Source organism: Plectropomus leopardus, chromosome 4, assembly GCF_026936395.1.
Source record: "Plectropomus leopardus strain MGB_pleo_1.0 chromosome 4, ASM2693639v1, whole genome shotgun sequence".
Taxonomy (NCBI): domain Eukaryota; kingdom Metazoa; phylum Chordata; class Actinopteri; order Perciformes; family Serranidae; genus Plectropomus; species Plectropomus leopardus.
The window spans coordinates 32,347,895-32,368,605 of record NC_142179.1 but is presented as its reverse complement, the minus strand read 5'-3'; the positions used below and the strand labels follow the sequence as shown (position 1 = coordinate 32,368,605).

Below are 20,711 nucleotides of genomic sequence, written 5' to 3'. Positions count from 1 at the left end.
TATTTACTTTCATAACTGATAACAAAAAGCAGAAAATTCTAACATTTAAGAAGCCTAATGTTTGACATTTTTGCTTGAAAAATTGCTAAACTATTAATCTATTATAAAAATAGTGGCAGATAAATTTTCTTTTGATCAACTAATCAACTAATTGTTGTAGCCCTGGTGTCACCATGTTCAGGGCACAGAATAAAATAAGGCCTCCAGATACATAATTAATCTTTATTTATATTCTGGATCTTGAAATGCTTTTTCTTAAAATCCAGTATCCTTAAACAAGGAATATTAAAGATGTTTGTAATCTAACAACATCTGAGATGAAGTAACAACCAAAGCAAGACTGTGACAACATGACTCCAAGATCCAAAAGAAGATCTGTGAATCCTGAGAACCAAAATAACTTCACTACTGGTATAATTGTTAACTAAATGTTCTGTTTTAATCACCCTTTAGATCACCAGTTGTGAGTCAGGGCTCATGGGAAACAGAGCTGCAGTTACTAATGACAGAGTGGAAACCTTACAGAGCAGTAAATACATCGAAAGTCAACGCTGAATGGAAGAGGTGATGTCAAACCCTCCGCTTCCTGAGTCTGTACTATAAACCAAACCACTTACTACACAAACACACACGCATACACACATGTGGTGCCGGCTAGTTGGTCATGTGACCAACCTTGGATGCCGGACTTGAGCTAAAATTAAAGCAATGATGTCATCAGACATTCATTGTTGCCACGGAAACTAGGTCGGTGTTAACCCTTTGCTGACGAGACTGGGGATTCCACGCGAGGCTAAACATATGATTAACAAACGCTCCATCTGCCATCACGCACACGGTGGTTTGAGTGTTTCTACTCTGCTTTTGACTCTTTCCCACCAGTGATACTGTGTGAAGTTCATCTCATTTAGAAAGAGGAAATCCTGTGTAAGGGTGCTGAAAAAAAATCACGCAAGTGCACTCTGTCTGTCTCTTAGCATGTTGTGGTAAACCCTCTGTACATCAAAACTGAAAATAAATCATTGAAAGTGCTGCCTGGCTCAATTTTAACTGTGTATACTGTCACGCCATGTTTTTATACTCCAACATCTCGAGGCTGTTGCGTGGATCCTGAAAATACTTAATGATACTGTACAACTACGTATTTAAAATGTTAAAAATAGTGCGCTCAGCTTGTTGGGTGTAGAACGGGTTTGTCTTTGTGTAACCAGGGAAATGTTTGACAAGGAAACAGCATCTCACGAGATAAACACTCCACCAAGGACATGACCCTCTACAAACAGGAACTCAGAAGAGACACAAAGACATCACAAACTTATTGAGCACAGTGCAGAGCTCTTCTCACTAACAGGCAGTTCAGTGATTTTTTCCCCTGCAAACCAGCTGGTCGCATATACCTTGTAGATAAAGACACTGTACACATGGACGAGGATTAGAGCAGGCTTAGAGGTAAGATAGAGTACGCCGCTGAGCTGCACCCATTCATGATATTAAAACAGACTGACCTAGACTTCTTATGACTGTTATGATGCAGCTGAATGTATCTGCCGGCACAAACGTTCTCGAGTCGTGCCTTGTCACTTCCACATGTCTCGGTTCACAACACCGAAATGATTCACTACACATGTGTCAAATCAAAGCTTTCTTTCTTCTACTTGGAGAGGACATCACAAGATTCTTGAAGTTCAGACAACAGCTTGTTCGGTGCTCAATAAATCCCTTCTCTATGAAGCCTCGCCGCTCAAACTTCCTTTCCACATAAACACACAAGCGTGCCCCGACTCGGCAAGCTGTAGAACAGCAGCTCTCAGCGGCCACACGCCACAGGTTACTACGCCCGACAGTCAAACACGTACGCATGCGTGACCCACTAACTTTTACTCCCTTTACCTCATTTGACTCCAGAACCTAGGAGAAGAAGGACGGCCCCCCTGGCTCCTGAGCCAGTGCGTAGGGTTCCTCCTCCTCCTCCTCCCTCCTCCTCTCCCTGGTCTCTTGTATCTACACATGCTTGGCTCTGGCACCAATCAGCGGGCAGCGTGGGGCGCTTTAAACTGAGGACGCCGCCACTTCATCACTGAGGCGCTCAGCTCACCATGGCTCGGCGATAAAGCCGAAGTTTAATATTGTCTGCTTCCGAGCGGAGCAACTGGGATGGGAAGGCAGATGCCTTCATTTCTGCCCGCGATGATATCAAGGCTAATATAATGAGCTCGCCGGAGTAAGCAGCAAATAGTTAGATGACATCTTAGCGACACAGCGGTGACAATCACAGCTTTTTCTGTGCAATAGGTATCAATGCTTAAACGTATTTACACAGATGAATTCACATATCCATACATACCAAAACTAGCAGAGCGTAGTCACAGTTGTAAAAGTGCACGTGCAAATACATATATTGAAAGTGTAGAGGAACTGGTCGCAGTTTTGACTGACCACCACATTTACACGTCATGTTAGCCTCACTGCACTGACGAACCAACAGCTGACAATCAAAAGCAACATGGTCAGAGATTACACACAGATGATACACATACACACAACAGCGAAAACATAAACCCAGTGCTCCCTCTCTTACCTCAGCTGCCAGTTCAGGGTTTCCCAAGCAGCCTCGTCGGTTGTCTTCAAAATATTCCACCTGTACGGCCATTCAACAGAGCAAGGGGGGGAGACAGAGAGAGATGGGAGGGGGTGAGAATAACAATCAATAGAATAATGCGACAAGGGCCTGTTCAAAGAGACTCGTCATTAACGACAGTAGGAGCACCGGGTACAACATGTATGCCTTTTCACGTACAATCTCCCTATCATTCCCGTCATCCTCAACAAGCATCAAGAAGCAGCCGTGCAAATGTCTTTGATTTGTGTTCAAACAGTGATCCGGCACTTCCCTCTGCTGCTGGGATGGAGAATGAGAGACAGCGGAGCCAGATTCAATTTCAATTATAGAATTATGTAATGTCTGTATTCCCGACCTGGCGCAGCCCTCCTAATATATGCATTAGACAAGTCTGCACAACCCAGTTTTTTTTTTAATTGGCAGAACGTGCACAAGTGTCAGTGAATGGATTAGCTGAGAGTGAGATGCAATGGATGGAAATGGTTCATCAAAGCAGGGCTGATTATTGTAAAACAATAGCAGCTTCTTATTTGGCACAGCATGTCCCCCTTGTCTACATGGCCCTGGCTGTCTCAGTGTTAAATGATATGTTTTGTCTCGAGCTGTTCCCCAGTCCCGCCAACCTCATCTGCCCCCCCTTCCACTCCCCCCCTCCACCCACCCACCTATCAATCCTAAAATAGTCTGGAGTGATGAATATTTACCCTCCAAGCCTCTGAGCTGCCTTGGTTTGTACTCCTCCGTCCGCTGGCCAAATCCCCATCAGAAGACACGGGCTCCCTCTTGTCTTCACCTCTATCCCTCTATCCCTTTCTTCTCGCTCTCTCTTTCTCTCTCTCTCTACCTCTCCAATCTTCTTTCTCGGTCTCTCTCTCTCTCTCGTCTGTTTTCCAGCAGCCCATTCAGGAAGCCATCTTGTGTTTTTAATCTGGTTTTACATGAGCCCTCGTACGCACGCTCTCTCTCTCTGTCGCTTGCTCTCTTGCTCTACCCCCCTCCCTCCCTCTCTCTCTCTCTCTCTCTCTCTCTCTCCTGCTAGTATGCCAATAGGTCTACCGCACACACGCTCATACACACACACACAAGGGATTTTTTTCTCTGTGATCGCTATCACTCCTTCCTCCCACTCGTTCAGTTCTTTTTTCTCTTCTGCTTCTGCATACATGATGTGAATGCCCCCCTTTAACCACCCCCTCCCCCCTCTCTCTCTCGCTCTTCAAACATATACACTCATGAACAAATGTACACACACACTCAAACACACACGCACAGAGCTCGCCAGAGAGACGTCACGCTAGAGATAGCACACAAAGGCAGTCCGTCCACCAATCAGCGGCCGGGCTGGGCTCTGCTGCTAGGGTGAAATAGAAGGAGAGGGCGGCGAGAGAGAGAGAGAGAGAGAGAGAGAGAGAGAGAGAGAGAGAGAGAGAGAGAGAGAGAGAGAGAGAAATTGGAGTTAGTAAAAAGAGAAGGTTAAAATAAAAAGGGAAGGGGTCTGTCTGTGTGTGTGTGTGCAGCACCATAAAAGAGAGGCTGACATAAAGAGACAGAGCGAAGGTGGATGGGAGGTGTATGTCTGTTGCAGAAGGGGGGTGGGGGGGATGGGTCCTCTCTATGCCTGTCAATTATCTCCTCGAACTCGCCTTCCCTAAACAATGCCTCTGGTATGTGGTATCGCTGAGCACCATCTGTGTCAGGGCTGCCTGCAATAACTGGACTGGACTGCACAGCGTGCGCACGCACGCACGCACACACACACACACACACACACACACACACACACACACACACACACTCACTCATTCACACATAGTTCCTCTCAAACAGCCTCACAACCCCCTTGCCTCTGACAGGCAAAATGCACAATTACACAGCAAAGCCCAACATGCTGACTCAAAGCAAGTGAAGACACCGAAAAATGAGCGCAGTGCCACTGATACCGTGCAATTTTACACATTTGAGCTACAAAAGTGCCATAAACTGTCAAAAAAGATCACAAATGTACAGCTGTGATCATGTTCACATATATAAAATCTCAAAAGCATTCACATGCAAACACTGTGTAAGCTGCCAAGGACTCGCCTTTCCTTTACACACGGTGTGAGAATGACATACCGCGCATATTTTGGAAGCCTGTGCTCATACTGTTTACATTCTGAGTGCGAGAGATCATCTACAGCTTGTACCTCTTTAAACCAGACAACAGCGCGCGTTCTTCAGTACTGAACATAACGACAAATGCCATGGCAAAATGTTTTTTTCCAAATCGGTAAACAGGTACCGCTGTCTGGATGCATTTCTCCTTTTTAACGAAGCCCTCTTAAAACCCGTAAATGATCAGCTTTGTAAAACGGGAAGTTTGACAAAAAACAAGTGCGCCAGAGCGGTCTGTTAAGATATGAAAAACAGTGTCAGAGTAAAAGGGTTGCTGAATTAGTAACCGCCGCAGGACAAGACAAAGTCAGCGAAAGTTCATGCAGGCTGGCGAAGACACAGCAGATCGAGGCGAAACAAACAGACAGCGAGAGGCAGACAGAGACACAGACACAGAGTGGGAATCGAAAAAAGAGAGAGGGAGCTGAAGTGTGGCGTAGTGAGGAGAGGCAGCCACACAGTGACACAGCATTTGTAGTGTCTGTCTGACGCTCTCGTATGGCATGGGGAAATCCCCTCTGCTGACGTCACACAGGCCACGTGTGTGTACGAGCGTGTGTGAGCGTGTGTGTTTATGTGTGAGCAAAGACGTGTTTGCGGTAAGCTGGACAGCGAGAGCGGCAGCTTGGCTTCAGTGTTCTTCATTACAGGTGGCCTGGATAGTTGAGGCAGTAGGCGTGCTAACCGTGTAGTCGCAGTACGAACGTTTTAGTGCAGGCAGCAGGAGAGGTAAGAATAACTGTAACTCTGGATGTATAATAATAGTTTAAGTAAGGAATTTAACACAGCCAGGCACCTCCTGTCAAGGAAGACTTGTTAAAAAAACATCTCTTCGCCAGAGAAAGTAATTTAGAAGAGAAAGCAACATAATCTAACACATCGCTCATTCAATCAAACCTTCCCTCCTCTTTCACCGCCTTCAATGGACACCTTGCAATCACTGACAGAGTAAATCCCATCTACTGAGAAAGCGTCATAATCCTGACGTACACAAGCATTCATTCAATCTCATTTCATTCACAAATGCCCTGTGTGCTGCTGTGTTCTTCTCACATTTAAGAGAATCTCCCCAGATAACTGCAGACTAACTAACCCTACGCACACAATCACACTCACTACGCACAGATGCAGGGGAGGATGACATGTTGTAAAAATGTGCTTTTGGTTGCAAAGGATGGACAGAGTAAGATGAGGCTGCTGAGGTCGTTTGCCTGCAATTAGACTAATTAGTTTAATTAATGGTAGTGATTGAGCTAATGTGTTCCACTCTTACTACACTGCACGTCCTTGTATTTACCCCACTCCTCTACTTCATTCACATAAAACATTAGTCATCTGTCTCAAGGGTTTTACCTAAAAAGAAAATTCGAAGCCCGTTATTGACTGTACAGAATCTAAACCAGGCCATTATGTGATAAAAGGGTTATTCGAGTGTAAATGTTAATGAGAAAAACACATATTGAACGGTTACATTTTGTCTGTTGAACTGCAGATTTAACAGATTGTATGAAATTGGATAGTAGTGCATTTTGAACAGCCAGGGGTTAAAGCTGCTGCCGATATTCGTATCATACATCACTGAGCTGTTGTCACGAGGGAAGATGGAGGATGTGGTTGCCAGGCAATAAGGGACTCAGCTGCTACATCCATACTGAGGTCAGGGGGCAGAGATGGAGGGATTGTGGGGGAGGGATATTGATGGACACTTGGTTAAGAGCTTATGGAGAAAAGCCACTGCACATCTGATGCTGCAGCACACAACAACACCATTTTCAGAAGAGATAGTGGACTAATAAAGATCTTTGTTGACCAAAAGTGGTCTTTTTGAATAAAGCTGTAGATAGTTATCATTCTGTAACGATATCTGACTAAATATCAGTATTGACAGCATCAGAAGCAAAGTGAGGTGAGGCCACCAGGAGGCTTAGCCTGGCTGTAGTCTAGAAGAATCTCAATTATGAGAGCAAAATAACTGGCCAATGTATAAGACTGATATCAACTAAAAAATTACAATACCAGTACCAATACCTGTACCGCTGAAGTGATACCAATCCATGTGTTAAGAATTTATTCTTATGCGTTGCCACAGGTATGTGGTACAGCCATACTTTTGAATGTTTTGGTGGTTTTTGACACACTGAACTGCCAAACAGACTGTACTATGGGTTGTAGCTGCTGCGGTAGTGGACCAATAACATGGCACATAAATCACGTAGTGAGTAACATGTAAAGACTGCAACGATACATAATCAGTTGCTCTTTTGCTCCAATAGTACAAGCATGCAATTGTGCCTTTAAAAAAAACGATTAAGAGCCTGTTTACACCTGGCATGGACATATGTTTTGGGTGATCCAATCAGAAGTGGACAGCACTTAATACAAGTTTTAATGACCCTCTTGTGATCTGATCACTCAAATCACTTGCCGAGGTGGTCTGGGACGCATTAGACATGTCTTTTGTAGTCTAAACAATAATGCATCTTAATGTGTCCCCAAAAAGTACTACATCATCAATGAAGGACACAGTGGTTGTTTCAGGGCTAACGCTCTTTAACTTGCCCATTTTACAACGAGTTGGACGCATCTCCAGCTATAACAACACTTTCTAGCATAACTAGAAAGCAGCTAACAATAGTGTGAAGATGATAACTACTGTATAAAGGGGGCCCTTTGACCTTCAAGCTTAAGTTACACAGGCAGTAATGGCATCTGTTAGTGAGCAGCTGGAGATGCAGGATAGACAGGTGTGAACAGTGTCTTGGCTGTCCTCAGATCACTGAAACGCATGACTAAACCAAGTATAAACTACGGATGCATGATACTGGATTAAATACAGTGCTTGCAGTTTATGTACTATTCATTCATTGTGCACTTTGCATGTTAGCATGCCCACATCACAAAGTAGGGCTGATGCTTATTGGAATGTCATCAGTGCTGCAGGTACATTTTCATAACCTAAAGCAGCGGGCAAAAATGAATTTCAACTATATGATGGCGCTAGATGAAAAGCACCATCATATAGTCCATCATTCTGATGAGCACATGAATTCTTGTACAATTTCTTCAATCCCTCAAGTAGATGTTGTGCATCGTCAGAGAATTTGGTAAATCAAAAGAAGGATAAACTCAGTTTAAGTGGGTCTACCTTGAATTTTAACAAGTCACTGCTAGCTTGAAACAAAGTAAAAAATATCCCTGTGTCCCTACAACCTACAGATAGACAGTAGGCCGTTAAGGATTTAATAGTGCACATGAACTTTAAGGCTGTGTACTGCTGTCAAAGTATATGCAATATGTTGCTGTGAACTTTGAGGGAAAAATGCATTTGGTAATTAACAAAGCTTTTATGTTTATTTTAAATAACGATTAAACAATTAATTGAGTTATCAATCGTTAATTTTTACCAATAATCGATTAAGGAATGCACTTATGATTTGCAACCCTAATAGACAGTGTAGAAAGATGTTGAATGAAGAAGGAAATGGGGGGGGGGGGGTTGAATAGCAGTAGAGTTCCCTCAGAGGTCAGGGTTTTGAAATATGGAGGCTGTAAACTTCTATTACCACTCAACAGCAACAGAGCCTTTGGCCACCAAATAGTGACAGTAGCCCACATATCTGTCCCATAAACCACTAAAACAATTAGTGTTTGTTGATTTAATACTGAATTGTGTTCTTGTAAACTATTCTCATTTTGCAGGAGGCCCCCATGTGTTGTTGCTGCCACTCTAGAATGTGCTCACCAGCTCGCACAGGACAGGCCTCAACAAAGCGGATGGAAACCCCGATTTCCTGTTTGTGGCTTAACAAACCTTGTGCCTTTTCCTCTTGACTGAAGCTTTTCTCTAAAGCACAAACATGCCATGTCCTTGTTTGCCAAACCATGAACACCTCTGATCTACAGTCCACCTCTAGACATACTGAATAAGACAGAGAAGCCTATATGAGTCAAAGCAACAATAAAAATCACTTCACAGGTTCTGATTTTGCAAATTTAACACAGAGACGAGTCAGTTACTGTTTTTTTTATTAAAAGCTTGGACACCACCCAGATGATGCTACACTCCACTCAACACTAATGGACAAGATGCTGTTTAATGACTATATTCTGACCCTTCTGTTTACTTGATCAATACTACTTTGATATGAGAAGCCCTTAATCTGAATTGATCCTCAAAGAAAACATTTTGAGAGAAAGTAGAAAATCTTTTTCATCACGAACCAAGGTTTTAGTGTGGTGTTGCAGGGTCCAATATAACCAATAGCCTGATGGCCTGGGGTCAGTAAAAGTTTATGCCTGGCAAATTAACTGGCAGGTCTAAGACTTTTAGAAGACGTCGTCACAGTGTTTCCTCTGGGATTATTTCCAGCAGTGGCACTCAAGTGCTTAATTTTTTTTGCACTACTAAAAGATATTTAGCACTTCCGCTGACATGTTAAGAGCCTTTGACACATATTTGTACACAGTTGTAGTTGTCTAATTATGTTTAATAAATTGCTTCCCATACACCATATGCTGTAGCAATGGCTCCTGGCATAGTCAGGAAACAGCAGAGTGTATCGCAGCCTCTACAGAAGTGCCCAGTCAGGTGTGTGTGGTGTACGAGGAGAAAGAGATGGTGTGTCTGCACTTGAGAAAGTCAAGTAAGCTGTACCTAAGGTTAGCAGTAAATCATGAATGTAAGGCGGTGATCACACCATGTCACCAGGCTCGACTGCTCCGAAAACGCATTGGAGGCGCATCTGGAAAAACAGCTGCTAGGGCCTGTGGAGCAGGGCTGCGTACGCATGGCCAAAAGTGACATTGACGAGCGGTGCAACTCAGCACCTTGAACAGAAAAGTTGAAAATATTTAAATTTTTAATCATGCGACGGACATGCTGTATCATAGGGAAACAATGGTTTTGCTGATGACGCTTTTCTTGTGACACATCTAACTGTGATCAGCCCTTAAGGCTAAATGTTCAGTGTGAGCTACAGTTTGTCAAAACCACCAGACCAGTGAAGCTATTTTAGTGGCATGCAGTCAGTGTCGGAAATTAACTTGTTGAGCCACCGGCCGAAATTGCCCTTTTTTGTTTCACATATACATGTGTTTCAGTAAATTTAAGTAATGTAATGTATTATGTTGACTGTAAATTTTAAGAAGAAGCCAGAGTAAAATCTGAGGCAAAATTCTTCAAATTTACAGAACAGCTCATCTACACAGCCTCAGCATGGGCAGAAATCTTCTCTGGTAAGCATTGATGCAGTGCATGTCTTGGGTTTTTATGTGTGAAAGGTACTGGTGTTTGACAATAACAGAGGCAAAAAAAAGAGTTTGCCGTCTTGGATCAAACTATGGGGCCTCCGTATTATTATTTCATAACCTTCATGAATGTGGGCACAACACTAGCTTGCAGCAGACCAGCAACAAGTGACAGTTTAGCGGATTAGCTGATGTTCCATATGGTAAACTGTGCTGCAAAACTAGGAGCGCCCAAGACAGTCAGGTTTCGCCGCACCAGCGCAGGTGTGTGTGTGTGTGTGTGTCTGGGACACAGACAGCAGAGGAGCTGCACAGCTGCGCACTCCTAAATTACACCAAAACATGGCAGTGACTCTCAGCAGAGACTCTCACATGACAAATTTAGTACAAACATTCACTCACCAAATCAACCCACATTTGGTGCTTGGAAGGTGTTAATTTCAGACCCTGAATGTCGTGAAATTGTCTCCCGTACTTTGTATCATCTGATCGGCCTTCAAACTATTTACAGTAATGATCGTTGGTCGATCACCCGGAGCACCTTTATCTAGGGGTGTTTGATTTATAATCCTTGCTTGTCTCTGACTCTGGCTGCTTAAGTAGAGCTAGCAAGTTAATTGCGTATGGGAAGATTTTATATATTTTTTGTATAGCTGTGACTGTCATCATTTAGTGATGAATGAAATACATCACAATTGGCTGAAATACACATGGGAAAGGCAAAATGCATAATGGGATTGGTGGCAGTTTAGTGAGGCAGCTGTCATGCCAAGGTAGAGGTAGGCGGTGTGGCCTGGGCGAGGCTAAGAAAACAAGGAGGGGCTTTCTGTTTTTGTAGAAGCAACAACACTCCTGGATGAAAAATAATGAGTGTGGTATGTTTTGTATATCAACATTAACCATCAATAACTAATGGAAAATCAAATATAAAGGGAGTTTGCACTGTTGTAGATATTATGTATAATTAAAAATTATGGAAAAAAGTTATTTTCATTTTTGGTCTTAAGGTCTGTATGCTATTTCCAAGGCTTTAACAATCTCTAATGAAGTATTTTAGCATGGAAATAGCTGTGCTTTCAAAGGCAAAGTCTGGTACAAGCCTCTAACTATTATCTGACACCTCCTTCCATTTATACTTCTTGTTGTGACAAAAAAACATTAAACACCGTTGAGTCGTTGCTGTCTGCAGCCCTCAGACAAGCCTTAAGTTTCCATTCCTTGGTGCTGCTTTAGAAGGCCACTCTGGTTTTTCCTGCTTCTCCTCCAGCAACACTGCTGACCATTTACTGCATCTGCACGTCCTCCTTGACTTTACAGCCCATCCCCCCGTTTGAGAAGCTGATGCACGTCCAAACACACAAAGCCACACACACACACATGCACTTCTATTAACACATAAGTGCACACTTTAAAAACATGCACTCTCTTTCTTTCTTCACACACCTACACACACACAAATACAAACTGGCCTAAGGTTAACCCCCCACCCCTATTCAAAGCCTCAGAGGTCAAAGGACAAAGCCCAGGCAACTGCAGGAATTCTCCACTGCTGCTGTTTGGTCGATCTCTCAGTCTTAGAGTCTCTTAGTTGTACAAACACGCAAACTGTTCACTGACCATCTACTCTTAACTTCAGTTAACTTGTAAATGTTTAATTGTATCGTATTTGCCTTTTTACCACAATGTTGTATGTTTTTAACTGTTGAACATATATTATTTTTATTATTCTAGGATGCCAAATAACATGAGGCAAAGGAACTGAAAACTAGACTAACTGCTAAATTGTGTTTCCACATTTACTGAATGTAGATTCATGGATTTTCCTTTTAAAAAATAAAAATAAAATAAAATAAATTGAAATTAAATTAAAAAATGACACTCTTTAAGTAGGATCTATAACCCTAGGGAAGAATACCTATCTATATCCTCATCACAAACAAACAACAAGCAAAACCCCATACTTGCTAATAACTACATTTGTCAGATGTGAAGTGTTAAAGGCAACACTGAAATCTCACATCAGCAGCTGCTTTGTGATTTAGCTGCCACTCTGTTTGACATCATCATGGGCTCAAGCACGTGTAAATTTAAACAGCTTATAAATGTAAGTATAGATATAGATCAGTGACAAAGGACCAAGACAATCCTCGATAGGTAAGGTAAAAAAATCTATTCACTTTCTAAGGTTTTTCTCACAGCCAATCTCAACAAGCGTTGATTGGCCCACTACAGCAGCAGCTACAACCTATACAGTCTGTGGTATGGTGACGTCATATGCAATGCATTTGACTTGATTCAGCGCATCTGGTACTGTTTAGTACTAGTATTAAAATTTTGTAATGCTACTCAGCCCTAACAAAATGTTAGAAAATTGTGAGAAATAGCCATTTTAAAAAAAATAAAAATTCCCTAGCTGATGCCATGTTTAGTTCAACCAACAGTCCTTAATCCAAAGATACTCAGTGTACTATGTTTTTAAAACAGAGACAAACCATTACACTGGAGAATTTGGAAATAAATAATGTTGGCTTTTCGCATGAAAAAAAAAAAAAAATGTACTGTCTAAGTAGTTGGCAATTGAGAGAATTCTGAGAATTTACTATTCGGTTAATTGATCTAATTCATTGATCCATTCAGTTTTCTTAGGACACAAGTGTTTCTATTTGGTGCCAACTAATCCTATCAACACACAAAAACTTCCATGATATTTCAAACCATTACAGCTGGAGTGCATAACTTTTGTCTCCCCTCTGGCAGTCAGAGTGATTACACAAACACTGCTGAAGCATTTTCCTGAGCATATACCTGCAGGTGAGCTCGCCAAATCTCCCCTGCCCCCAGCAGCCCTGTCTACAAGTCTTTTTTTGACTTTCATCCTCCCTCTGTGCATCAACTTTCTCAGAAACTTTTCTATGACACTTTTCAGGATTTTCCTCCATAGCTTCGGCCATACTCTGCTCCCTCATAAGGTCTCTTGCCCCCTCCTTCGCCCTTTAGCTGAGTGATGTCAGCTTCTGGGTCCTCTCCGCTATGCCTTGCACTGCTTTGGCCATCTTTTCCTTATTTTGCAATAGCCATCCTTTATAACCGGTCCTTTTAATATACTGTTTGTTTTGTTAGTTATAGTATAACCAGTAATTGTTTAATCATGTTTGTAAAGCACACAGCGTTGCATCATTAGATATATGCAAACTACACCATGGCTTTCATGGGAGTTTGCTTTTTACTGATGGTTGGGGGCCTATTTGCTTTATGTCTGCACATGTGCAATATATACATTGGCTTTTTTCTGATCTTTAAGTTAAAGTGAGTGAAATTTATGATATTGCACTGCCACGGTTCAATGCTGATGGCAACAATAGCATGCATGCAAGTATCTTCATTTATATGCCTTAATAATGAATCTTCCTCATACATGATTCATATGTCAACGATACCCAATGTTGTGCATTACCCATGATGATTAGGAACCAGAAATATCAATATATATCACAAAAATGACATACTGTCAATATTTTACGGACCCCCCCCAAATTTTTACAAATCATGCTGTCTGTCGTCTTAATGAGAGAAGCCCTGTAGCTTGGACCCTGATGATATGCTAACACGAATAGAGTATTTGCATAAACAATAACTGTAATGCAATTGAGTAATAAACATATCTATCTCACTCACCTCCCACTCATTCTGTCTCTTCTTCAGCTGTTCACATTTGCGCAGCTTGCAGATCTGCTTGCCCGTCTTGCGGTTCAGACAGTTTGTGCAGGTACCGCAGTTCTCTTTGCGGAGGCAAGGGGTGCATTCACCGCATTTCTTCCTCCTTTTTTTTTGGAGGTCACTGGTGGCGTCCAAGGAGGCATCGCTGGGTGACAGAGAGAAGAGCCCTGCTTGCTGGTGTTCAGTCTTTATGTATTTGCTCAGAGGAGATGTCTTTTCTAAGGATTTCCTGAACAAGTGGAGAGGCTGATCTTCTTCCACGTCTACTAAGAATTCATAAATGGCCTCGCGTGGTGGACCAGGCCCTGCCCGAGGCCTGGGCATGGTGACCGTCCTGACTTGCGCCTATTCTGTCTCGTTTTAGGGGAGATTAAAAAATATGGATGAAGTAGAATTAAAAAGACTCTTCTTCACAGAGGGTTTGCAGGTAGATAACTTGTCCTGAATAAGTCTGTGCTGTTTACTTTGTCTATTTAGATATTAAACCAGTTGGAGAAAGGCTCAATCCCTTGACTCTGTAAGCTGTCGCCAAAAAAGTTCTTATTGTTCATGTTGTAATTCTAGTCTGAGACCTCCAGGGACAGCTTAATTATTATATTGTATTCTTGGTCGCTCGGGTGGCCCTGGAGAATCCTGGTTGTAACTTGCGGCATGGATACCATCTTTCCCAGCTACCCTGAGGGATGGTTGGCGGTCCACCACAGACTGGGTGGCATAGCAGAAGCCTGGGGAATCATGGCGGTGTCTACACAGCCTGGGCACAGTCTGGAAAGACAATGGGATATAATAGAAATGCTTTAATCAATGCAAAAATGCCAAAGGAGTATTTATACAGATTCCTTTTCTAGGTTTCCAATGGGGAACTTGAATGTTTATGTCCTGTAGTCAGCACATAAAAGATCTGTGCCTTAAATAACATTGACAATTTCCCTCGTGGATGTAAAATTTTACTATTTACAATGTTTTACTTTTAAAAACATTTCCAAACATAAGAACCACGTTTGGGCAAGGGTGTGCATTTATCTCTGCTCCTGCTTTCCACTGAGCTCCACTGAGTTCAAACACACGCACTTGCCCAGACGCGCTCCTGGCCTGTGAGACTGTTTTTAAGTGTTGTAAATAGTAAGGTTTTAGCAAAAAATGGATGTGTTTGGGAATTCTGAGCATTTGACTGGATACATGAGGTGTGGATTATATTGTACAAGTTTTGTGAACATTTGGAAATGAATATTTTGGTATGGTTAAATAGTTGTTAAACACAGTCCTCTTTTACTTCAATTCATCAAGAATATTATCCGTTTTTGGATTATTCGTTTACCCTGGAGGTATAAAAGAAATACTAAGTTTTCTTCACAAATTTAACATAACACATGGTGAATTATTCATATACAAATTATATTTTTGTATCTATAGTGCTCTGTTAATGGTGGACTTCTCTATGATCTTCTAATTTAGATTATAGCCATGATAAATATGGCTGTTTGGTGGGGTTGGGAAAATAGTCTGACCTACTGCAAGCCTTGTGGCCGTTTTCCTAAAACTGTGTGACTAGGAAAAATAGGAGGCAATTACTGGGAGAAAAAAACCCTAGTAGCATGTAACCATATATGCAAGCCATATAACTGAGAGATGAACCAAATTTGAAAACTCCCTCAAAGGTCTTTCTGAGGCAGTAGTTAAATGTATTACATTTATCATTTCTCATATTGACCAAATATTATCTTGTCAGATGTCACTTCACAACCCTGTTTGTACTTAAGTAGTTGGTATAACTGGCTTTGAAGCATTTAGTATCAGCTGCTTTGCCTGATATTAGAGTTCAGTCTGACACCCCTGATTGCTGTCTGGATACTGTCTGGTTTCCTAACACAGCTGTCAGTGCTGTGCGTGCATTTGGCTCATAGCCATGCAGGCCTACGTGAGCAGTTTGAGAAGATACTGTGTTTTAATGGCAGACCCCACATGGTCGGGCTGGCTTATGTCTGCCTGAATGAAAGGCGGGGGTTGATAAGTTGATGCCAGGGACAGTCCTCTTTGTCTTGTGGTCGCACGCTCCAGTCAACCGTCAATAAAGTGAATTGTGCTGAGAAATCTTTTTGCTACTGGCTGGTTTCACAGCCTGCACTGAACTTGTTCTTTAGATGTTAACAGCAATGCAGTGGAGGGTAAAAGCCACTATAAAATATGTAGGCTACTTTAGTTTACTCTAGCATTGCCCTCTGGTGCTGTGCATTAACATGGATTTAAAATTAATATAGATTTAAATACTGAAAGTTAAAACAGGGTTCGTACAGACAGGAGCGAGTCAAATTCAGGGACTTTCATGTACTTTTCCAAGCACTCATTTTGAATTTCAAGGATTACATTGTTTTCTCCAGAACTATCCACTGCAAGAAAATTGTGCAAAAATTGTAAATGAAGCAAACATGCTACCAGGACCTAAAATCAATTTATTATTATTCATCTGCCACTTTTTTTCAGCCAAATTACAGCTCAAAACTCGAGCTAATGGTTGATGCTGCTCCAGTGTGAGTGATCATCTTGGGGCATTAGCAAATAATAGCAACCACAACCATTCTTAACTTCCTTGTTTAAAACAATTATATGATAAATTTTATAAAATTATTTATCATTCTGTTCTCCTCTCTATAGAGTGGTGAAAGGATGATGTATTTTTGTAGTCCAACCAGGAAGTAAGGTTCGCTGGTTCCTTTGCCAAAAACCTTATGGGATTTTTGAATAGGATTTTTGGTTATCGCCAAAAATAAACTCTGTGACAAACACAAGTTTATGAGACTTACATGTTTTGTTCAGCGTGATAATCTTCACAGATGAATGCCATTTTTGTGTGTTTTGAAGCGTAAATTAAATTACCAGAAGGATAAAGCTATAGTTATACATGAACTACATTGTGGTCGTACGTATTAAACATCACCACTACAAACACTGTAAAAACACGTTAAAACACGATGGAAAAGTATTATAAACAGATAAATGTACAAGTTCGAGTGCAACTCTGTAAAGCTGTAAAGGCGGACAAGTGGATTTAATGAGTTTCTGTGTCCCCTGTGCTGACGTCTAACGTCCCCGGCTAACAACGTAGACCCATTTAGCCACTTGTTAGCAACTGCCTTTTTTAAGATGAACAAAACATCTAAATATCTTTGGCCTGTGTTAAGCACAGACCTTATTTAAGGCATTTTACCAAAAACCCATTCAAAAAACCCATAGACAGTGCTAAGAGGCTAACAGACTTCTGCATTTTAGGACTCATCACTTCACTACTCTATTATATGCAAGTCCTTTTTAAGGATCAAGTTAAAACATGTCTCATTTTCAAGGTATTCCAGGACTTAAAATTCTTAGCGGTGAATTTAAGTACTTCAAGCACCTCTAGCACCTTGTATGAACCCTATTTAAGGCTCTAACTGATTTTCAAGGCGGGAAAATCACAAAATGGCTTTTTAATTGCAATTCAATTAGCTCTTGCTAGTGTTTGTGGTTGGTTCACTATAACACTAAATGGATTTTTTATAATAAAATTAAATAAAAGAGAGTGTCCAATCACAAGTAAGTTACCCAAAATGCTTCGATGAAACAAAAATAGTTACACAATTTAAATGTTTAACCAACAGTTTAAAATTAAAGGTAAAGTTAGCTTAAAATTATTCATTTTAGCTTTTAGCTTGTCTGCTGCTTTGCTAGTAAACGCATCGCTGACGTTTTAACATTTAGCATTAGCAGGATAGCATTGTTGCCTCCTGAATAATTATTTTTGTACATGTTAAGTTTAATTTATTACAAAACTTTTTTTTGAGAAATAAAAACTTACCAAATGGGAATCCATGGTGTAGCTTACAGTTTTAAGTGTTTGCAATGACGACGAAACTAATGTTCGCAGTTCCTAGACTTGTCCGCCATGATAGCTTAACACTAATTCAGGAATTAGGTACACGTAGAGTTAGCTGACTGACCAATGCCCTCAATGTTCATATAAAACTAAAGACATTTGGGCACTGCCGACTGTAACAAATGCTTTACAATTGTTAAAATGCTGTTTTCCCCTCCACCAATGGCCAACTGCAAAACGTCATTGAGTATCACTGCGTGGCTCGCGCTCTGCCAGCTCCGCACGTGGTTTAATCAACACTTTCTCTGCACGCGCCTGGTCAGTGCTCCCCTCCACCACTGTTGTTACTGTTACTGTAAGCCCACGTGCTTACCTGCAGGGAACTTGTTAACTTCAGTGCGGTGATCCCAGGCCGCCCACATGGATCGCAGCAATCTGATAAAAACCAACAGGCATCCTTAGATTTACATTAAGATAATGCTCATTATCTACAGCAGGATACACAAAACACATTAGAGCTGTGAGTGAGGGCACCGGGACAAATGCTTTAGGTGACAAAAACAACACTTTAGACGGGTGTGAATACACATTTAAATTTACATCCACGCGACAGTCTCAAACTCTCGTGCAGAAGTCAGCAGGTTGTCTGAAACCACTTATTGGAGGTTATCATAAACTTAGATATCCAGTAATAAAAGACATACAATTTCTGTTCAAGTACTTGTGATTTCATCCATAAATAGGCAAACATATCTTTAGGCGATGTAACAGCTGTTTGAGAACTTTTATGTAAACTATAGCTAAATGCAGAAACGTTTCACAGTTCTTCAAATAAGTGTATTTAACATCCATATCTGCACAAGAAAAACTCACCCGCGATGATTGTCTTTAAAAGCGTCGATATTCCCCTTGACTTCAGCCTTTAAAACGCGTTTGCAAAAATGAAAAGAAATCAGACAAAATTCTGAAGTGGTTAAAAGGTGTGATTTAAAAAAGAGAGCTAAAACTGAGACTTCAAAAACTTTCCCACTTGTGAAAATACTCGTGCACAAAGGAGGAGAGGGTTAAAAGTTGTAGCCTAATGACATAACACTGACTTTAAGGCGATCAGCCTGGTCGATGGTGCAAGAGGTGAAAACAGAGAGAGAGAGAGAGAGAGAGAGAGAGCGAGAGAGAGGTTGTATCTTTTGGAAAGGGTTAAAGTCATCAGCAAATTATGGAGTGGAGTCCCGCCAGCTGGAGCAAAGGGGGGACAGTGACGTCATGCTACGGGGATAAGTGGGTTAAAACTTGCCCTGTGTAATACTGATTTGAAGTGGTATTTCTTGAGGTCATAAGATGATGTGAAACCACCCTTATGACGCTGTAACGGCATTTAAATTGTGTCCTTGAATGTCAAGAAGTGGGTTATAACCAGATTGTGGTGATGTCATGCGTGGGTTTAAACCAGATGTTATGACATCATGAGGGGAGCAGGATCAGGACCTTTTTGGTCTGAAGCCCTGTCTTGAGTGCTGCACTAATGCAGCAGTGACCCCGACTGACACAGTTTAGGTATCTCAGCTGCCTTACATCTCAAGTAAGTCTTGTGATCGGCATCATCCTCAGCTGCAGAAAAATGGATGGAAGTTTAAATAAAGACATGATTAAAATCCCCTTATGGAAACAAAGCAAAACAGTTCCTGAGCATTACACAGTGAAGCTCAAGAGATAGAAAACAGACAGCAAAATTGTCATATCAATTTGTGACCAACCTTTGGTCAAAAAATAGTTAAGAATTAATAAACAATATTTAAAGATTATCTAACAAAAGACTGTATTTGGTTGTGATTGGGTGCTCCATTATACATCTGCTTGAATACAATTTTTTTTAATTCATATTATTCAAGTGAGGATCTGGGAAAAACTGACGTGGATTACATGATCTCAAAATGATGGCATCACAGAGTATTCAATAGGAGTCTTTCCCTCAAGTTGGCACAAACATGACTGGTGCTTATTAAATTTAAATTCCTCTGAGCAAAAAGTATCATCAGCCAGTGCTCCACAAATCACTGCATATAAGCATCTTTGGAAGTTATGGAAGTAAATCTTATCAAATGCAGGAACTCCCAGGAGTTCACACATAATAACATTTGCTGCTGGTTCAGTTGAGAACAGCACCTACTGCAATTTAGAGTAAATAAGGTTAAGAATAAGAATAAGGCTACTTTTGTTGTTTTAATCGTCCCATAATTATGGTTGCACATACAGTTACATGCTGCTGTATTAAATCAATGTTGTCAGATGCAGGTCCATAAACCATGAGGTTATCTATCTGAGGTTTGGAACCTGCTACGCATCTATCTGCAGTTCTTTACATGAAAACGTTTTTAGTATTTATCTTACCACATACTTATACATAAAGTACTAATAAAATACACAACACGCCTAAAAAACATACACTTAAAAAACTACACTATAAAAGGAAATAATTTATTTTAACTTAAAAAAAAAAGTTTGTGTCTTGGCTGCTATAATCTTTTAAGTTGACCGAATTTGAGAAGACAAGTTAAATCATTATAAAATTACCTCAACTTGTCCTCTTAAATTTAGTCAAATTAAAAGTTTACGGCAGCTCACACACTAACCTTTTTAAAGTTAAGACTTTCTTTTTTTTTTACAGTGTATTACAAATATTCATAAAAATGTTTAAAATCTGTTTAAAGGAGTACTTCACCTAGTAAATGAGCATTTGTATAATCAACAGTCATGCTGTTACTTTGAATTTGTGAAAAAAACTTCACTCCATGGAAAATGGCAAATATGCTATTTTTTTTATTAATTGGGCACCACAGCAGCAAAACTATATCAAAACATCTGTTTACAAACTCTACTCTAAAATCTTACTCCTGAAATCTGGACTTAAAGTGAAATCTATGCTCTCTTCAAAGCCAGACTCCAATATGAAGGTTTTTAGTAAAAATGCGTGTGTTTGGGAAGTACCGAGCATAAGACTGGGTAAATGAGAGTTTGAGTATACTGCACGAGTTGTGTGACAGTTTTGATATAGTTTTGCTATTGTTGAGTGGACCCGAATCAGTCAAAGAATCAATATGTTTACCGTTTTCCATGAATGCTTAC

General features: G+C 40.9%; 1 protein-coding gene across 1 annotated transcript in view; it reads right to left on the bottom strand.

The window, feature by feature from the left end:
• tet3 (tet methylcytosine dioxygenase 3) overlaps positions 1–3,624 on the bottom strand; it is a 39,320-nt gene extending 35,696 nt beyond the window's left edge. The window contains exons 1-2 of the mRNA XM_042488462.2: positions 3,325–3,624; positions 2,579–2,638 (exon numbers count right to left, since the gene is read on the bottom strand). The gene's annotated coding sequence lies outside the window, so the exon portion shown is untranslated. The remainder of the gene's footprint in view (positions 1–2,578; positions 2,639–3,324) is intronic.
• Between the last annotated feature and the right edge of the window lie 17,087 nt (positions 3,625–20,711).